Source organism: Anguilla anguilla, chromosome 11 (assembly GCF_013347855.1).
Source record: "Anguilla anguilla isolate fAngAng1 chromosome 11, fAngAng1.pri, whole genome shotgun sequence".
Taxonomy (NCBI): domain Eukaryota; kingdom Metazoa; phylum Chordata; class Actinopteri; order Anguilliformes; family Anguillidae; genus Anguilla; species Anguilla anguilla.
In genome coordinates, this window is record NC_049211.1 from 38,820,987 (window position 1) to 38,841,778 (window position 20,792).

At 41.6% G+C, this 20,792-nt stretch overlaps 1 protein-coding gene across 2 annotated transcripts in view; it reads right to left on the minus strand.

Annotated features, from left to right (window-relative positions):
- Window positions 1-20,792, minus strand: part of LOC118208131 (copine-5) — a 213,697-nt gene that overhangs the window by 189,230 nt on the left and 3,675 nt on the right. The gene's annotated exons all lie outside the window — the stretch shown is intronic.

The window sequence follows — 20,792 nt, forward strand, 5'->3', positions numbered from 1 at the left end:
TAATGGATGGGTATTGACTGAATACCAATCTTCCCCTCCCTCTCAGAACTGAAGAAGGCATTAATGGTGTGGTAATTACCACCACATTAATGTAATTATACATAATTGTCAATTAATTTTGGTGTTTTGCTCTGGGGAAATGGGAAAAGAAGCTAAATAACTGTCTGTAATTACCAGGGGAGAAGCACTGGAGTGGCAGTCTGAATTTATGGTGATGTTGAGAGACTGTGGTGATGTTTGCGTGTCTCCTGGCCCAGATCCACATTGCAGATTAGGCTGTGGACTTGTCAGGACTTCCACAGCCAGCTGAGAACTCTCTGCTCCACGAGACTTTGAGTCTCGAAAACTGGGGTTTTGTCATCAAGAAGACCACAAGGTGGGGCAAGCATGTTCCACCTTATGCCCAGGTGGCTAGACTCCCCCTGGGGCAGGAGAATCAGTTAAGCAGTGGTCCTCCATTCACACTTACATGCTTTTGCAACTGGTGCTTGATGAACGCACCAAACTAACACCATTGCTAAAGAACCTTAAAAGAAATTATGTGAACTTCAGTTTTTCTTCTTCAAATTAAAATGCGTTGCATTAGCAACTCCTTAGTGACTGCCAAACTGTTTCACCCTCAAGCCTTCACCCATTCCTTCCATTCAGTATGTCAGTCCATCCTTTGCCACAAGCTGGCTCCTAAAACCAAGCTGTACAGTGCCTGCCAATGGAGTCTGAGTTGTCTTATGGGTTTCTTTCCCAGGGAAAGGGAAAGAAACCCATAAGACAACTAAATTAGACAATTGGTCAACAGTATTGGTCTCATTTTGACCAAAACTACCAAATTATAAGAAAAAGCAAGGGCCACACTCTGACCAAAACTGCAAAATCATAGGTAAAATTTGGTTTTGCCATGAGCAAAGCTACCAGATTAGAGAATTAAATCACTGGTCTCACCCTGTCTAAAACATCCAAATATGAGGCAAGATCTCTGGTCTCACCCTGACCAAAACATCTGAATTAGAGGGTAAAATTATTGGTCTTTCCCTGCCCAAAATAACCAGATTCAAAATAAGAGCATCGATCACATCCAGATAAAAAAGTAGCAGATTTAAATATTTAAAACGATTAAACATCACTCTGACCAAAACTACCAAATTAGAAGTAAAAGCATTGGTTTGACTGTGACCTTAACTACCAGATCAGAGTAAAATCACTAGTCCTGCTCAAGCCAAAGCTACAAAATTAGAGGTGAATTCAGTCTCACCCTGAACTAAACTACCACATTACAGATTAAAATCACTGGCATCACCTTGACGAAACATATAAATTAGAGGATAAATGCCTTGATCTCACCCTGACTAAAACAACCAAATTCAATATCTTCAAAATATTTGTCTCATCCAGATCAGATTACTTGATGAAAGAATTGACCCTGACCAAATCTTCCAAATTAGAGGTCAAACTCTCAAACTTATGTCCTGTATCAGTGGCCCTTTTTTGGGGGAGAGGAGAAAGCAGAAAGAAAAGAGCCCCCTGTAGGATGTGAAATGCAGTGACATCTCAGGATTTGGAATGACCTTTCCCAGACCGCATGGGGAGCAAACCATTTTGTCTTTAAATCAAAGTTCAGAAGTATCCTTTTTAGAGACTCATTCAAAAACTTCCTCCTATAATCAAATCTATGACCTACTTTATCAGTGTTGTTTTTAAACTACAGCTTAAGAATGATTGTAGTCACCAGAGGTTTAAACTGCAGCTAAGCATACTGCAGTTAAGCCATGACGTTTATTTTGGCCTTGAATACAAGTAAAGTTTTGTTTGGATTGATGATACACCAGCTCCATTTCTGGTTTTACCTGCATTTCTTGTGTTTGGTTCTTTTTCTATTATCACTCAACACTTCTCTCCTGTGTGCCAAATGATGCTACCTCACACTAATCCTTTAGACACCAGTCAGGCTCCTGCAGATTACTGACCATTTTAAAAAGAAAACAACTTCCATTAATAGTCATGCCAACATTATTCTTTAATGATTTCTCCTTTCGGTTCAAAATCTACTTTCTGCAAAATCCTGGGATTTACACAGAACACTTTAGATTGTGTTAAAAATTCTATTTAAAAATGTCAATTTTACTCAGATCTGATATGGGACCCCCAGGCACTCACAAGGTGCTTACAGGTTACCAGTTGCCATGGCGACAGATTCCCCCTCCCCTCAGGTCAGCACTAGCTCTCCGATAGCAGGGGGAGGTTTTTAGTGAGGTTTGTGTAGTGACTGGTTCACTAAAGCTCAGTGCAGTTATGGCACTCCCTGTATGACATAGTGTTGGCATTACATCAGGTCATATGGCCCACCAGTCCAACGTCCCTTCCAGATTTTACCCATGAATATCCTACTCACCAGAGCAGGTGTACCAGGACAAAATTTGGGCTGGCCCAAAATGGTAGGAGAATTTGTAAATCAAACTTAAGGGAAATGTAATGTAATGCAGTTCAATTTTCTGTTCTATCTAGATCCAGATAATTGAAGGAGAAGGCTGGGGGTGAGATGGGATTTGGAGTCGCGTAAGTACAGGACCACAAGCCGTTCCGGAATCAGCTCAGCAGTAAGAAGAGAAACAATCCCAGGTGCTGACGGCACACAATTAAAGTGATGGATAACGCCTGACAGCGTTGCCTTAATGACATTCTTCTGAGTTTCCGCACAGGAGCTGGGACCTGGCACACTACACTCCTACAAGCACCCAACACCCCAGAGTTAGCTACTGCTCTAGTTGTAAAACTCATACAACTGGGTTACAGTATTTTAATAAAGCAGTTCTAAAAATCTGTCAGAACTGCATAGCTGCCCTGGATATTTCTGCATTATTCGTATCGTTGGCTGACTCCGTGGGACAAAGAGAAAAAATAACGCTTAATGTCCCACAGGGGATGGGCAGCCAGTCAGAGGTTACCCCCGGCAACTGTCACTCACACATTCTAAGCCGTGGGGGGCGGAGAAGGGAGCTCCATTTCATTGGTATTCCTGTTCCCATCCTGCCTAATTGGCCAGGCACTTCCAGAACCAGGCCACGCCCTCTAGCCTCATCTGACATATACAATTGTGTGTCTCTGTGCAGGTCATCCCTCCACATCCTGAAGCCATAATTAAAAACCTTATGGAGGGGGAGAGCACACCCTGAGAGCTCCGCCTGGACCGCAGGGTCAAAGGTCGAGAGGAGGAGCACAGCACTGCTGTAGACTCCCTTTCCTTCATCTCCTCTGCAAACAGCTGATCTTTTGCACTGCAGCAAGAATGTGTCTGTGTGAAAAATGTGAATTTTTTCTCTCACCGTTTTACCTGCTTGCATCCAGTTCAAAGCAGACGAGCATCCAGAGTAAAAAGGTGAGGGATTCTCAGGGATCTAAGCACGTATTATAAGGTACAGATTCGTTTTGTCTAGTTGCTAGTGTGTTACTGATATTGTGAGTGTACTTCTATACCTCCCCATATTTGGGAACTGGGGATGTGCTTTAGCTTTATCTATGTTTGTGAATTGATCCTTTAGTGACAAAGCATGCCACAATATGTTATACTATTATTAAATACTGGTGACCATGAAGGCATAACCTCCAAAGCTGAGGAGATCCCTTCAACATTACTTAAATAGCAGTTAAATTCCTATGGCAGTTTTTTCTTAACAAAAACAGTTTAAGTTTAGCAGGAAGGTGTGAGGGAGGTGTTTTTGTAGGGTGAGGTAAGTTGCGAGTGTGTGAAATAAGATGCCCCAAACGAACCTGACTTCCTGTGTTAAGAAGCACCAAACCACAATCATCCAGCATCAATGAGAGCACCCATCCAGTACTCACACTCACACTCCCATCCAGGCTATGACACACAGTTGAGGCCTAGGCTAAAAACTAAATTTTTCACAACTCCACACATTTCATGTTACCATACATTTCCTATGTTAACTCAATTAGGGTATCTACTTTATTTCCATAAGAGGCCATTTCAAAATAATAGCTAAGAGATAAGTTAATTTAAGCTTTTACCTACTATATCATATTTTCAGTGGGTCAAGAGTTTACATACACTATGTTAGTATTTGGTGGCATTGCCTTTTAATTGCTTAACTTGAATGTCTTTAAGCCATTTTGTTACAACTTTGGAGATATGCTTAGGATCATGGTCCTGTTGGAAGGCCCAGTTACGACCAAGTTTTACCTTTCTAGCTGATGTCTTGAGGTGTTGCTTCAGTATTTCTAGATAATCCTCCTTCCTCATGATGCCATCTATTTTCTGAAGTGCACCAGTCCCTTTCCAGAAGAACAGCCAAACAACATGATACTGCCACCCCGATGCTTCGCAGTTGGGATGGTGTTCTTCGGGTTAAAAGCCTCACCCCTTTTCTTCCATACATAGCGCTGATCATTATGGCCAAAAAGTACAATTTCTGTTTCATCTGACCAACACTCCAAAAGGCTAGGTCTTCATCCTGGTGATCACCTGCAAACTTCATTCTGGCCTTTTTATGCCGGTCTTGGAGTAGGGGCTTCTTCCTTGCGCGACAGCCTTCCAGGCCATGACGATGTAGCATTCTTTTAATGGTATGGTAGATGTAGATACTTTGGTACCTGATGCCTCCAACTCCTTCACCAGTTCCTTTGTTGTTGTCGTGGGGCTCAGTTGAACCTTTCAGACCAAAGTTCATTTAGTCCTGGGAGTTAATTTGCGCCTCCTTCCTGAACTATGCAGTGTCAGTGTGGTCCCAAGATTTATATATTTGCACACAATTGTTTGTACAGATGCTTGTGGTATCTTCAGTTGTTTGGAAATTGCTCCTAAGGAGGAACCGAACTTGTGGAGGTCCACAATATGTTTTCTGAGGTCTTGGCTGAGTTACTTGGATTTTCCCATGGTATCAAGGGCAAAAAGGCAGTGGCTCTAAATGTAGGCCCTTAAATACAGCCACAGGTGCCAGTTAACTCCTAATTGTGACAATTGGCCAATCAGAAGCTTCTAAAAAGTCATTACATCAATTTCTAGAATCTTCCAGACTGTTTAAAGAGACAGTCACCTTTATGTATGTAAACATTTCACCCACCAGAATTCTGATATAGTGAATTAAAGCTGAAATAAATCTGTCTCTAATCGATTGTTTTAAAATTACCTCTGATGTGAACAAAGCAGATGCCCTAATTGACTTGCCAAAAAATACGAATGGCAACATGAAATGTGCGGAGTTGTGCAAAACTGAGTTTGAATATCTTTAGCCTAGGTGTATGTAAAATGTTGATGATGATGATGATTATTGTTATTATTATTATTATTATTATTATTATTATATTCATCCATATTATAACCAATTGGTGCCCTAAGAAGTTAGAAGTTGGCGACATCAAGAATTATAAAATGGCGGCCATTTCAATTTGAGGCTGGCATCTTTACTTAGTTCACAAAATGATACCCCTCAGAGCCTCCCCATTGTTTGTCCTGAATTTGTCCCACTTGGCTTACACTGGACATTTTTTCCCCAAAGTACCCATAAACTATGCCTAAAATATTTTGTTGCCATTATGCATTTTTGTGTAACCCACTGTAAAATTGCATACAAGACGAGGGTTGATAATATTTTGCTCGGTGCATGTGTGCTGCCAATAGTCATTCCCTTTCCCTGCAAAGACTGAGCATACCATCCACAAAATATTACACTCTGAACAAATTAAGTGTTTGAACATAATTCTTGAATCATTCTCGGTGCCAAACGGCTATTGAACTATTGCGGATATGTAGCTGATGCAAGCCTGAGATTTCTTTGAGACCAAATCTTCGTCAAAATGAGTTTTATTGAGTTTGAAAACTTCAGTGAGTTAAGTTTCCTTTCACCATGCCGTACAGCTAGCTAGCATATATACGGATGAAGCCAGATTGGGACACTCACAATCTAGCATCTCTGTGAAAGTGTATTGTTCGCATGTAATGAAATTTGTTCACTGATGTTATCTAAAAATTTTTAAAAAACATATTTTTAGGAGATAGGAGCTTTGTGAACTGAGGTTGGTAATGTTGCATAGTGTTGCTGCCATTATAGCGGCCATATCAACGAGTGAATTACGGTGTTACAATCCTAGGTATAGCTAGCAAGCTAGCAAGCTAGCCAGCCAGAAAGCCTGTGCATTCATCATGCTTGTACATTTATCAAGCCTGTGCTTTTAGCTAGATGAGGTGTGACTGTAAAAAAATATGGAGTGTACATTGGTAAAGCTCTCATGTTTGTAAATGCATTGTAGTACTGTTATGTCTCAAATCTGCCCACAGCACAATAACAAGGACAACACAAAGTTGAACGCAAAACAAATTTCCCCCAACATACTATAAACATACACGTTTATTATAAAACACACACACACAAAAAAAAACTATAATGTGCAGTTGTATGTGCTGGACAAAACAGCTAAGGCCAAAGCAGGGCCTACAGAAAACTACTAACCCGAGTCTGCAACAAAGTCATCTCTCTCCCTATGAAAAGAAATGGTGATTTTTCTGCAGGTGTCCTATTCTGACCTAAAACAAAACAAAAACAAAATTCCAAAAAAAAAAAAAGTCTGCGTCAAAGTCCAGCCACAAAACTGCTCCACAAAAGCCTCTTCCATTCTTAAGCTGCAGCAGGCTTATGTAGGGCCATAGGCAGGTGAAGCCAATCAGGCAATTAGCAGCTCATTAAGGTGGAGCACAGGTAGAGAGAGAAGCACAGATCACACGCGGGGGGTTCATTCAAGTACATGCACGGGACATTTATAGAATAAGAGTTGTAATTCTGAATGTAATATGAACATGGAAAATGTTTAGAATTGGCCAAATAGAACCCCACGATACTGCAGGTTGTTTTTTTTATCTTTTTTTTTTACTTGTATATGTGTATGTGAGATCCAAGATGGTGATCGAGATTGCACACAATTTGTATACTCAATAGAGGGCTGAACTTAGCAAGCAAGCTAGCCAGCCATGCAGCTAGTTTCACAAATCTGTGTAGCAAAGTAGCCAGCCAGCTGTATAAATGAAAACAAACACGACTATGTAGCTGGCTACAGCAGGTTTTAAGGCCTACCTTATAATCATGTAGAGTCATGAAACAATACTATGAGGGGTTAGCATGTAAAATGATAGAGAATGCATTTAATGAAATATACATAAGCTTCCCAAAAAGATTATACTGCTGTAAAAGCAACATTAATAATTTTTTTTGGCAAGTAGCCAATTACACTCGATACACGGGCAAAAGGATGCCATAAAAACATTGACTACGTTTACATGCACACTAATTTTACACTATTATTCGGAATATGACAATATTCCGAATTTGATACAGGTCATGTAAACAGCATATTCTGTTTGGATATTCCAAATTAGGCCTTATTCCGAATGTAGCATTTTTCGATTAAGACATGCGGGATATGCCGATATTATTCGGGTTTTAGGAGCATTCTTTGGACATGTATACAGCGCATTCGGAATATGAGTCTCTATTGGGGTTTTTACTGCAGTTTGCACACAGCCTCTCGCCTGTTTACGGTCAACTCTGTGCGTTGTAAACAAACCAACTAGCCAACAGTTTGAAAGGCTGGGGTAGAGATGCATGCACAAAATAAAAGCACATATTTCTGGTCGGAAGGAGAAACAAACTTACTTTTAAACATTATGAAAGACTTGGATATCAACAGGTTTTTGGATATGCGCAAATATCGCAACGCCAACCTTTTCAAGAAGGTGGTTGAACGAATGGAAGAGGGAGGCTGTGTTCGCACGGTCGAACAAGTCCGCCTCCGGTGGAAAACTTTGAAAAAATCCTATTTTGACGCAAAGAAGCAAAATGGCTCAAGCGGCTCCAGCCGTAGGACGTACGTCATTACGCTAATCGGAGTATGCACGGCTGCATGTAAACGGGAATATTAGTGGAATATTCATTTTCATTAGCCATGTAAACAGCTTAGTAGGAATATTGTCTTTTTCGGAATAAGGGCAAAAACCAGAATATTGTGTGCATGTAAACATAGTCATTGTGGTCACCATCTTGGTTTTGATAGCTTTGATAGCTTGAAGATAGCTTGCTTGCAACATAATAATTAAAATAACATAACGTGACGAGAACAGGCCAACACGTTATATTTACCTCAAATTATGTTACTTCTAAACTGATTAACATGCATTCCCACAAGCTACATTTAGAAATACCTTCAAAAACCTCATCTTGAACCGTATATGTCCGTAGGACCTTAACTTTGTGCATGAAACGAACAGAAAATGGCTGAAATCATAAAGAAATATTCATTTTTGAAATGGTCCCAAACCCCAGGTTGGGAACCACTGCTATATAATGGCATAAATGTTGAACAATCACCCTTGTCACTCCATTTGAACCACAATAGGAGAACAGGTTGTTTCAATATCATTATGGTTAAGAATTTTCCACGAGGACAAATAGGTTCCACACATTCTTTTTTTTCACGATTTCAGCCGTTCTCAATATTGCAGTAGAACTCGGCGCACTGCAGCCCATGCAGCTACAGTATTTCACTGTTATTATTCTCGGATAATAATTGGTGCAAAGAGGGTTGAAAATAACTGCAGAAACAGCCAACATAAGGGCTTGAAGGCATCTGGTGAATGTATACCGATCCGGCAGAGCAGGGCCCAGCGGTTGTTTGAATCGTCTACCCCCGGAGGCTCCGTTTGAAGGCCCATTTTGTCACATTAGCATCAACTATGACCGAGGGAGGCGGGCAATGTCAGGGGCAACCCCGTCCTGCACACAAGGTGTGAAAGCATTTCAGGAATCTTTCACTGTTATTTGTGTTCCTTAAAGGCAGCGCTTCGACACAGACCTGGGGAGACGCGGCTTCACAACGGCTGACGCTCCACGCTGACAGGTGTGCGAACCAGGGCGAGGGAAGGGTGTCAGAGTTCGCCTTCGGGAAGCAGTCAGACACGCAGCGCCGAGAGCTGACAGGCACGAGAGGCCCCAGCCGAAATCCTCTGTTATCCATGAATCTGGGTCAGTGCCACAGAGAACAACACGCTGCCCCCCCCCCCCCCCCGCTGCCCCAAGCCCCCCCCCCCCCCCCCTCCCGCCCTCGCCTGAATACAGCCACTCCGGAATACAGTGATAAACATATCAGCCAGCTTCTCTGCGCAGCTTCGATTAGGCTGTTTAAGGCCAGGACCTGCCTCCGGTGCCCTTTCCAAACCCAGATTTCTGCCAGCCAATCGGCCGCACACGGGCACAATGCAGTCACACTTCTACCCCAGCCAATCGGCCGCACACAAGCACAATGCAGACACACTTCTACCCCAGCCAACCGCCCGCACACGGGCACAATGCAGTCAGACTTCTACCCCAGCCAATCGGCCGCACACGGGCACAATGCAGGCACACTTCTACCCCATCCAACCGCCCGCACACGGGCACAATGCAGTCACACCCCATCCAACCGCCCGCACACGGGCACAATGCAGTCACACCCCAGCCAACCGGCCGCACACGGGCACAATGCAGACACACCCCAGCCAATCGGCCGCACACGAGCACAATGCAGTCAGACTTCTACCCCAGCCAATCGGCCGCACACGGGCACAATGCAGTCACACCCCAGCCAACCGCCCGCACACGGGCACAATGCAGTCACACCCCAGCCAACCGCCCGCACACGGGCACAATGCAGTCACACTTCTACCCCATCCAACCGCCCGCACACGGGCACAATGCAGTCACACATCTACCCCAGCCAGCCGGCCGCACACGAGCACAATGCAGTCACACTTCTACCCCATCCAACCGGCCGCACACGGGCACAATGCAGTCACACTTCTACCCTTTCCAATTCAAAGACAGGTCACAGAAAGAAGAAATGATTAAATCCAGCCCAAGATAAATGCTCCCGATGCAGTGCTACTTTGGACAGCATTATCGCACAACAGCAGAGTTTCTCCTGCTACAGCGAGAGTCGAGCGTGGAGTGTGGGCACGTGATCTCACCATATGAATAATTCTAACATCTACAGACCAGAACAGAAAGTGGTAAGAGGTAAATTAGTCATGGGTGTGAGTTTTCTGTGCTCTGGTGACAGATCAGAAGATGGTATTCTACTGCAGCTGTGCCCCCTCTCACCCATTTCCCAGAGTGAGTGACCTCAACAAACAGATGTCAATGCGCTGTGTGCGAATTGCCCGTGTGTGAGTGCGGATGCGCCGGTGTGGATCAGGACAGGATGCGCGTTCAGACTCAATCCCGCTAGCACATTTGGGAAATTCCTTACAAAAGCTCCGGCAATTGAAAAATGAATTGTGTATGAAAAGGACAGTATTATTCTACCAAGACTGATGGGGCAAGGATCTGGGGTTAGAAATTTTTAATGCGCCTTCCTAACAGTGATGTGTCACCGGGGATCCAAATAAAGAACCGAATGCAAACTTTAGATCCACGGAGGACTCCAAAAGCCTGGGGAAAGCTCACGATTTTGCTCAGTCCAAGCAATGTTTTTATACTGATGTTGTTCTACAACCTGGTAGGAAAATAAAATCCTCCAAAAGGTGATTTTAATCTCACATGGCAAACCCTGGAACACATTCTTTTCTGCTTGGGATATGGCCGTGGCATTGTTTATATGCAGATGCATACTATGCATACTATTATTAAAAAGGTGATTTTCAAAGGGGTACTGAAGAACCCCTCTCTCAAATGTTTCAGGTTCCTAAGACTTAAAGAACCATGCATATACAGATCCGTGTACAACAATGTATATACAGTATGTAAAAAAAAAACACAGACATATGTATGTATACTGTGTGTGCATCCATGCGTGCATGTAGAACAAATGCTTTCTGAGGCTGTGGAGAACTTCTAAATGAACAAGAGAATTGAGAATTTCATGTACCTTTCATTTTGAAAATAGTTTTATATATTTGAAAAGATGAATAGACCATTTCTCTGGGGTGAAATTTATTGCGCATTTCCTGGATGTGGGAATTACAAGCTTCCCATCAGCACAACAGTCTAAAATATCTAGGGGTCCAGAAACATATCCAAAATCTCTCCAAAAATGAACAATATGCTTTTTGTCCATTATAAATCACATCACATGCGCCCCTTATGATGGTTTAAGATGAATGGTTGATATCATATTAAAGATAATGCAAAAACATTGTGACACAATGAGGTACACGTACCTAAATGTGTAATCATTAACTGTCGTACGTTTTTCTGTACTCTACAGTATGTAACATTTTTTTGCATGGGGATGGGACGACATTAAAACAATATTCCACTGTCCAACATACATAACCAAATTATTTGGAGCAGGAATACTTGCATATTGAGGATGAAATCTTATCTGTGTTCTGAATTACTCCTGAAAACAATATAAGCTAGGTCTATCAGCAAACATATGGCTTAGCTATGCTCAGAATTCTCAATAATAATAATATTTTCCAAAGAATGATAGAACTTAATGATTACATTTCACCAGGTGCAGTGTCTTTTACTGCTATCACAGAGTGAATATGTAAGGCAACAATCACGAGACAAAATCTATTCCAAAAGTAAAATTAGACATGTTATACATCGTTAGAGAGCTTATACTGTCACCTACTGGATAGAATAATTGTCAGTAAAGCCAGAATGTACTAGAAAGGGGCGACAATCAGGGGTTAAATTGGGGGTGGACGTGGGTGGACAGCGTCCAGTCTATGTGTTCCCTCTAGCCAGAACTCGCTCAACCAATCAAAAATCCGAAGGAAAAAAACTCAGGAGGAACAGTCGTTTATATAGACAGGCACAGGGAGAAAAATATTGTTGATTGTCTTGATTGTTTGGAAGCGGACGCGGTAGGTAATTTCATTAACATGTAATTTCATCTATGCAACATTTTAAAGAGAGATGAATAAACAGCCCCCACGAACGCCAACTATTATGGCAAGTAGCCTAACACACAGCGTCTTCATACCGTGTTAGGGGGATTAAATTAAATTTATCCCTTAAAAAGTCTGTAGTCACCAAGTAGTCTACACTTAACAAACAAGATACGCCAGTCTGTTATCTACCGTGTTAGCTTTCAGAATAACCAGCAAAAACAAAAAACCTGCACTTCAATTTTGTTTACAATCTACGCATTGCAGATATTTGCCATGAATAAGAGTGCGGAGAAAGAAGTGCATGTATCCGCAAATAATGTTGATTTTAAATGTGCACAATTTCGTATTGCAAATGAAAATAAATGTAGGCTATAAGGCCTAGGCTACTCGCTAAAACTGCCTATTTGGGGAGAGCTGGCTATATATGATAGTATTGAGTAGCCTATTTTGTGGATTAATTGTATTGATACTCAAGGAAAATCAGGGGAAGATTCCGCCACTGCTTAGTGATTAAAACGGATTTTTCTAAATCGCATTTGTCATTTAATCTCCCTAACACAATGCAAAGAAGCTGTGCGTCCCTTTCCAATTGCTTAGTCAGATCGTTTGCATGTTTGTTAATAACTGAAAATTAATTAAAACAGTTTGAGATCAATGATTAGTTTAAAGGAAAGTTTTGAGCCCCACCAGTCGCCGAAAAAAATCTAAGAAAGATGGATAAAGGAGGAAGAAAGGGAGGACAAAAGAGGAGGATGACTGATCATTTTCGAGGGAAAAGAAATTCTCAGCATTAATGACACTCAATAAACTTGAAATATATTATGTAAAAGCTTGCATCAATAGTATACATTCTTTTTAAAACATTGTTTTCATTAATTACAATTATGTGCACAATACATTAAACATACAACTATTTTGAGCTGAGACATTCATTGGTTTGTACCTTTTTTCACCCACCTCCCACCGGATCTCAGGGTCCACCCACTTACAAAATCCCAATTTAACCCCTGGCGACAATGCTGTAAACAGAACATGTGGTATTACGCACAGCTATTTTGGAAGGTACCCAGGCATCACAAATTAGTGCATATTTCACAAATGGATTGTCCAAGACAATATATGACCACTTAGTCTTGAAAGGAATATTTCTACGTGTAAAACCAATGGTACGGTTGTATATTTAGTCCATATTTAGTTGCAGATACTGACAGTAAAATGATATGGTATCATGAAAGAATATTTTTATGAATGCCCAGACAGACACTACTGCCCAGTGTCATTGGTGGGGGTGTAGTTGCAGATGGGACTGCAGGGAGGGGGTGCTTGTTAAATGGACGACCTGTGCAACAACGTTTATGCTTCGAAGCTCCGTATTCAGCATAGTTGTCATGTATCGTCTACTAATAAAGCGAGAACACAGAGTTTGTGTTTTCAACACATAGTTTGGTCACAGGAGCAATGAATGTCTGAGTTTAGCAATCTAGGCACGCCGGCGTTCCGACCAATAGGGGGATTGCACATAGGGGTTAATATAAATAATATATTATTTTAAAATCTGCCTGTGGAAAGGAACTGCAGAAAGAGCTTAACCCTACAGGGGACGGTTGAAAGTAAAGGAAAATGCATTGATCCTCTGCTTTTTCTTAAAATAAGATATTTAGGTGGTGAGAGAGGGGAAGAGGGGAGAGAGACTCATGGTGAGTGAAGACAGTACAAGCATTTGTGAACATACTATGACATTACATATTTTTTTCCATGTGGCAGCCTTGACCCGAGCTAAAAGTGCTTAGTAATACAGTATTCTTCGCTGTGAATCACTACTCAATGGATCATTTAGTTTAACTTACAATCTTTTAATCCACTCAAATACCTAAAGACAGCAATACAATTATTTCAGAAGACTGGCCATTTTAAAAGAAACCTATTTTCATCATGTTCAGAGCAAAATTTTACTTCCACACGATTGTACGTTTTTGGTTAACATGTTTCATTGAATATTCTCAGTGATTTGCATGAATGGCTTCATATTTTACAGGCATCTTAAGAGTTTGTGTTTCAAACACATAATTGAAGGGTCTTTTGATAGGTCTTCTCAAAGGCAATACCACTCAGGACGGGCACTCAAAAAGGGAACGCAGACATATTAACACTTTTGATGAACCTGAAGTACTACAGCTACTGACTAGGGGGTGAAGAGATGTCATTATATGTATTTGTATCTGTTCAACCAACAAAATAATCTGTCTCTGTATCTGTATTTGAATAGAAGACCGGAAGTGGGCGTGGTTTATAGATAGTCATGTTAAATCGGGCAAATGTTGTGTTTTTACATTACATTACATTACATTACAGGCATTTAGCAGGCGCTCTTATCCAGAGCGATGTACAACAAGTGCATTAGTTCAAGGTGCAGAGGTGCAAAAGAAACACACTAGAGTGAAGTAAAGATCGTAGTGCCAGAAGTGACCACATAGATCAGGACTCCAACCCTGTAGGGTAACCTGTTCAGCAAACAAACAAACAATCCTGCCAAGTACAAACTAGTACTAGTATTAGGTTTTCTAACCTAATATTCATTGGCAATGCAATTGTTGTGCCTTTAAAGCATCAAATTGATTTAATATTGGCATATTATTAATTATGAAATATATTTCAACATCCTCATACTGTACTTTTCATCTCTCTCTCTCTTTTTATTTTTATTTTTAACTAAACTAAGTTTTATGAACTGTCTGAACCCCACCACCACCCCCGCTTTAACTGGGGGACATCAGAACAATCAGAAACTGAAAAAAATGTTTTATAAATCGAAAGATTTTGTTTTGCATTGGAAACTATTTACAGTAAAGATATATAGAAAAATATCCTTCAGTTGAAGGGAGTAATCTTAAATTCCAATGATGCTGTGTTCGTGTTTCTTAACGTTACTGCAGTTCGCTAGGGAAACGTGAATTACTACTTTACAACAGTAATTACATAACAGTAATACATAAACTATTTTTGCCTGTTTTATTGTTTTTTTTTTTTTTTTCGCCAACTGAACTAAGTTAAGATGTAACATACAACATGTTACATCTTAAACGGATGAACATTGACTGAAATATAAGGTAAAATGAAGGTTTTTTCAATATTTTGACTGGGTTTTTTTTTTTTAAATGGAGGATTAACACATTACAAATTAATACATACAAACTACAGGTTCTAAGCTTCATTTTGATGTATAGGTTGCGGGGGTTTGAAAGAAATCCAGCTGCCACACCAGGCTTTTGTCTCGCTAGCTCCCGCACCTGACGCCTCCTCCTCCTCGATGCGGGAGTTTCCCTGACTCTCAGCCCGCTGTGCGCTGCCTCGGTGGGGGCGACTACAGAATATAGCGATCACTTTTCAATAATGTGTAGTAAAGGAAACAACTAGTTAGTGAAATCAAAGTCCTACGTTGTTAACAGAATGGGCATTTTTATCTTGTGGCCATCCACAATGATATGAATCGATTTGAAGAAACATAATGGCTGACACACAGAACTTATTTATTAAACGTTTTGCAGCACAGTGGCTCAAAGTTTGTTGGTGTGTGTGTGTGTGTGTGTGTGTGAGTTGTAGTGAGAGAGGCAGCTGCTATGTGCCGGAGTTCCAGATACAGCTAACAGCCGTGCGTAACTGGTGCCGCCCCCCACTACCCCATCTCTCTCTCTCTCTCTCTCAATTCAATTCAAAATGCTTTATTGGCATGACAAGATACAACTTATGTTGCCAAAGCACAGAAAAGAACATATATAATAAACATACACCATTGAACCCATGAACATATACATGGACATACAGTTTACAGACATATAGGCTTACCCAAATAGGCTCACTGGTTGTCCCTCTGTTTATGGCAAGCTGTGATGTAATTTGCCGCTAGTCTGATGCATTTTTTGTGTTCTCCTAATAAATAGGGGACCTTTTGGTGGTCATTTAGAGTTCAAATTCAGGGCATTTTTTTGTGAATTTCTGGTAGAAATTTTCCCTTATGTCCAGGTATTTTCCACATGTTGTGAGAAAGTGTAGCTCTGTCTCCACCACTCCTTGACTGCAGTGTGAGCACAGTCTGTCCACTCTGGACAGCCAGGTCTGCCTGTGTCGGCCTTTTTCGATGGCCAGGCTGTGCTCACATTGTCAAGGTTTTTCTCTGTTTGCTATCTGTCACCGTGGTTAGATAGTCAGCCATGGTGTACAGCCTGTTTAGGGCCAAATAGAAATTAAGTTTATTTTGAGTTTTTGTAATTTCTTTCCAATAGGTCAAATATTTTTCATTTTGTTTCATTATAATTGTGTTTGGTCGAATTCTCTGAGCTAGGAGGATGTCACTGTCCTGGGACTGACTATTATTAGTGGTGTTAGGATTTTCTTCTCCAATTTCAATTTATGATCGGTGTGTTTTAGCATCTCGTTTAGGATGCCATCTGCACCGTGGGCTTTTCAGGGCTGTAGGTCCTTCAGTTTTTCGAATAGCTCTTTTTCAGTTATTGGGGACTCTAAAGGGTTTTGGTAATCTTTTATAGTCTGTTCAAGCTTTTCCAATTCTTTACATATTCGCTTTTGCTCTGGGCTTTTTCTGGTATAAATTTTCAAAGTGGTTTTGCCAAATGTCTCCATTTTGAATTGACAATTCATAATGGTCCTTTTTGTGTAATCTCTCTCTCTCTCTCTCTCTCTCTCTCTGCCCGTGTAACGTTTGATAGAGGCTATGAGAACTCGACATGGAACTGACCTCTTTTTTTTTCCCGAATCCGAATAATAACGAGCAACTTCGGGTAGAATAAATATCTGCTTCCATCACATTATTCTTGCTTTCCCGAATACAGTATTCGGATTCGGATACATCCTACTACTGACAGAGAAAGGAACGGAGAAGGTTCTCTCAAAGGTATGTGTATTATATGCACACGGATTCTTCGATCACTCAGCTCTGTAAGTCTTAATGCTGCATGCTGTCTGACAAATATTTTACATAGGCAGGCAGAGCTGTGACCAAGAACAAAACTATGGAAATGGATGTCCTGTATTATAATAGAGCACCATAAACTGTCTATATCAACCAAAATCTCCTGCAGTTAGTAAGCTTAGAAGACAGAAGGAACACATTGGCTATCTGAAGATGCAAAACAGCCTGGTGAATATGTCTGAAGTCCAATATAATCACATAGCGCAGGAAAAACAGATTTTTTTTGCCTGTTTTTATGACTGGTAGGCCACAGCTAGTAGTGTGGGGAGAGTAGGAAAATAAAAGCTACAGACACAAAGAAGGCATGATATCACACACAGTATTCAGCCAGCCAGCCCTGAAAGGAGAGGTCTATTGACAGCAGCGCCAGGAAAATTATGATCTACAAACAACATGATGAAAGACCCAACCTCCTGCAGTAAATGACATGGCTCATCAAACAAGGCTGTTCTGAAGCTCTCTCTCTCTCACACACACACACACACACACAGGCACAACTGCAACCACAGACACACACACTGGCACAACCACACACACATACACAAAACTGAAACGTAACACATGACCCCCTTCAGTAACAGTGCTGGTAACCATGTCACTGATACCGAAGGAAGAATGCCCCTCACACAGCCTCTAATGAATCTCAGCAGCAGCCCTACAGCAGGAAGCAGCTGTACAGCACAAAGCAGGAATCAGCCCTACAGCAGGAAGCAGCTATACAGCACAAAGGAGGAAGCAGCTATACAGCACAAAGGAGGAAGCAGCTATACAGCACAAAGGAGGAAGCAGCTATACAGCACAAAGCAGGAATCAGCCCTACAGCAAAAGCAGCTGTACAGCAGGAATCAGCCCTATAGCAGGAATCAGCTCTACAGCAGGAAGCAGCCGTACAGCAGGAAGCAACTGTACAGCAGAAGCAGCCGTACAGCAGGAAGCAGCCATACAGAACAAATCAGCCTTACACAGCAGGAAGCAACTGTACAGCTGAAGCAACCTTACAGCAGGAAGCAGCCATACAGAACAAATCAGCCTTACACAGCAGAAAGCAGCCCTACAGCAGGAAGCAGCTGTACAGAAGAATCAGCTGTACAACAGAAGCAGCCCAACTGCAGGAAGCAGCTATACAGCAAGAATCAGCCATACAGAACAAATCAGCCTTACACAGCGGGAAGCAGCCCTACAACAGGAAGCAGCCTTACAGCAGGATAAGCCCAATAGCAGGAAGCAGGCATACAGCAGGAAGCAGCCCTACAGCAGGAAGTAGCCATACAGCAGGAAGCAGCTGTACAGCAGAATAAGCCCTACAGAATGAAGCAGCCGTACAGCAGGAAGCAGCCCTACAGAATGAAGCAGCCTTACACAGTAGGAAGCAGCTGTACAGCGAGAATCAGCCATACAGCAGAAGCAGCCCAACAGCAGAATCAGCCTTACAGAATGAAGCAGCCGTACAGCAGAATCAGCCTTATAGAATGAAGCAGCTGTACACAGCAGGAAGCAGCCTTACACAGCAGGAAGCAGCCCTACAGCAGGAATCAGCCGTACGGAACGAATCAGCTGTACAGAACGAAGCAGCCATAGAGCATGAATCAGCCATGCAGAATGAAGCAGCCCTACAGCAGGAATCAGCCATACAGAATGAAGCAGCCATACAGTAGGAAGCAACCCTACAGCAGCAATCAGCCATACAGAATGAAGCAGCCATGCAGCATGAAGCAGCCTTACACAGCAGGAAGCAGCCCTACAGCACAAGTTGCTTCAGACAGCACACAGGGATAAGACCACAAACAAGGGCAATCTGCAGCCATTTCTAACCGTCCTTAAAGAACATTATAAGTTCTGTTTTCTAAAGGGTGGGGACAATGCTGCCCATTCTGAGCTAATCACCCCTTTTTCTCATTCAGAAGCACTTATCCAAGAGAACCATCCAGAGGGTCATTCAGTCTATACTCGGGATCTATCTCTTCCACTTTTGGAATAATGTCACAGATTAACTATCATTTCATGTTTTTCTTTCACTGAAGAAATGTAATCTGGCATCTAATTTATATTATTTTCTTCATGACCAAATGCATTTCCATTGCTTGAACATAAAAATAAAAATACATTTAAAAAAAAGGGGGGGGGGGGGGGTGAGATATCTGGTCTCTCCCTGAAATAAGGTCTTTTAAAGAAGGCAAAATTAATGGATTCCTTTAAGACTGTTGTGTTGAAGATCAATACCATGCCTGCCAATTTATGTTTGAGGGTGAGGGGAAGTCACTGCAGTGTATGCTAGCCTTTGCACCTAGGTGGATTAATTCCAAAATACCAGAGAAACAAAAGTCCTCACAGTGCAATTCCTCTGTGGTCATTTCAATAACTAAAAATGTCAGACCAATGTGCACGTGGCACACCGATAATGGCGTTTTGAATCTGTCTTACCTCTTTGTTCATTCATCAATTTCAAGACGACCAAAGCCACACTAATGATGAGAAAATAAACACAAAAAGGAACCGGCTCGAATAATTTTTTTCGTCTTTCGTGACAAAAGGGCAGGCGGAGTTTGGTTGGTTAAGCTCAATTGGTTCGAGATCATATTGACAGCTGCTGGAAAAAATACGGATTATCAATCTATTCTATTAATTTAAAACGGGGAGGAATAAACGCAACGACTGAATAAACAAGTCCGTTACGTCGGATATTTTACGTTGCATAGAGCACTTCTAATAATATGTGTCTCTGACAAATCAATTATAACTGAATAACTGATGAATAAAAACGTCACACATCCAGCCCAGCAAAATCCATGTGGGGTCCTTTGGAAAGAAAACCAACACGAAAGTTCGCCCGTGCGGGGTACTAAGGAGCGCACTCGTACGTCGAGTATTGCCCGGCTCCCTGCTCTGTAGACTTGCTTTAAGATATCCAGTGACGAAAATGGTCCGTGCGTCTATCAAACGTGTCATTATGGTGGAGACTACACCTGCGCAATAGCAGAAAGGAAATACGTTCTGACTATTAGACACTTCGATCTTGAGCAGCAATAGTCGGAATTACATTAATGCACACAAACCACACCGACACACACGTTTTCCGAACTGTTAAAAGTGGCAAGGGATAGGCGAGGCCAGCTCACTACTCGCTTAGGTGTGCACACAGCGTCTGACTCGCGTGTAGAATACTACCCCCTGATCGACTTCATTAATACAGCACAAGAATACCTAAGAACGCAAGAACCATTATAATCAACAGCATTTTACTGAATAATGACGGTTTCAACTTGCTCCACGTGCATTCCATAAAACGTCGCCTAATGTCGCTTGTAAACTAATGAGAGGACTATTAAAACCGACGGTTTTTCGAATATACATTGAGGAGGCAAGTGAAACTGTCGGAGATATTGTCCCTCCCAAAGCCATACCACTGCACTTAAAACGAAACATAATATAACTGCTAATTTGTGTACTTAAACAAATGTAGCACAGTAAAAAAATAATAAATAAATAAATGAAGATCAGACTGCACGCGTTGTGTCTCCACGCATGTTCGGTTTGTGTTGAACTTTACAATCTGTTTCTCAATCAAAGCATTACACGTGCACTCTATTTAATGTGAGGGTAACTTTTAACTCATAATTTCAATTTCAAACAAAAGTCAATAAAAAGTGGTTTTCAGAAATTTTACAGCAATGTTGCCAACACACAACCGCGCATTGGGTATACAGGTTGTGTTTACACGGAAAACCCCATTCTTGCACTTGCAGTATGCTACAGTTTACGCGAATACGTACAATACACAACTATTAACGTACAAATCACAGAAAAACGCAGTGGAGATAAACTTCCTTCGCGAAACTGTGTTGCAGTTGTGGCCATGATCCGAAGTAACCACTGTTCCTATATCAAAAGATTTGGAGAAGACATCGTTGTTTGACTACCGGAATGACCACA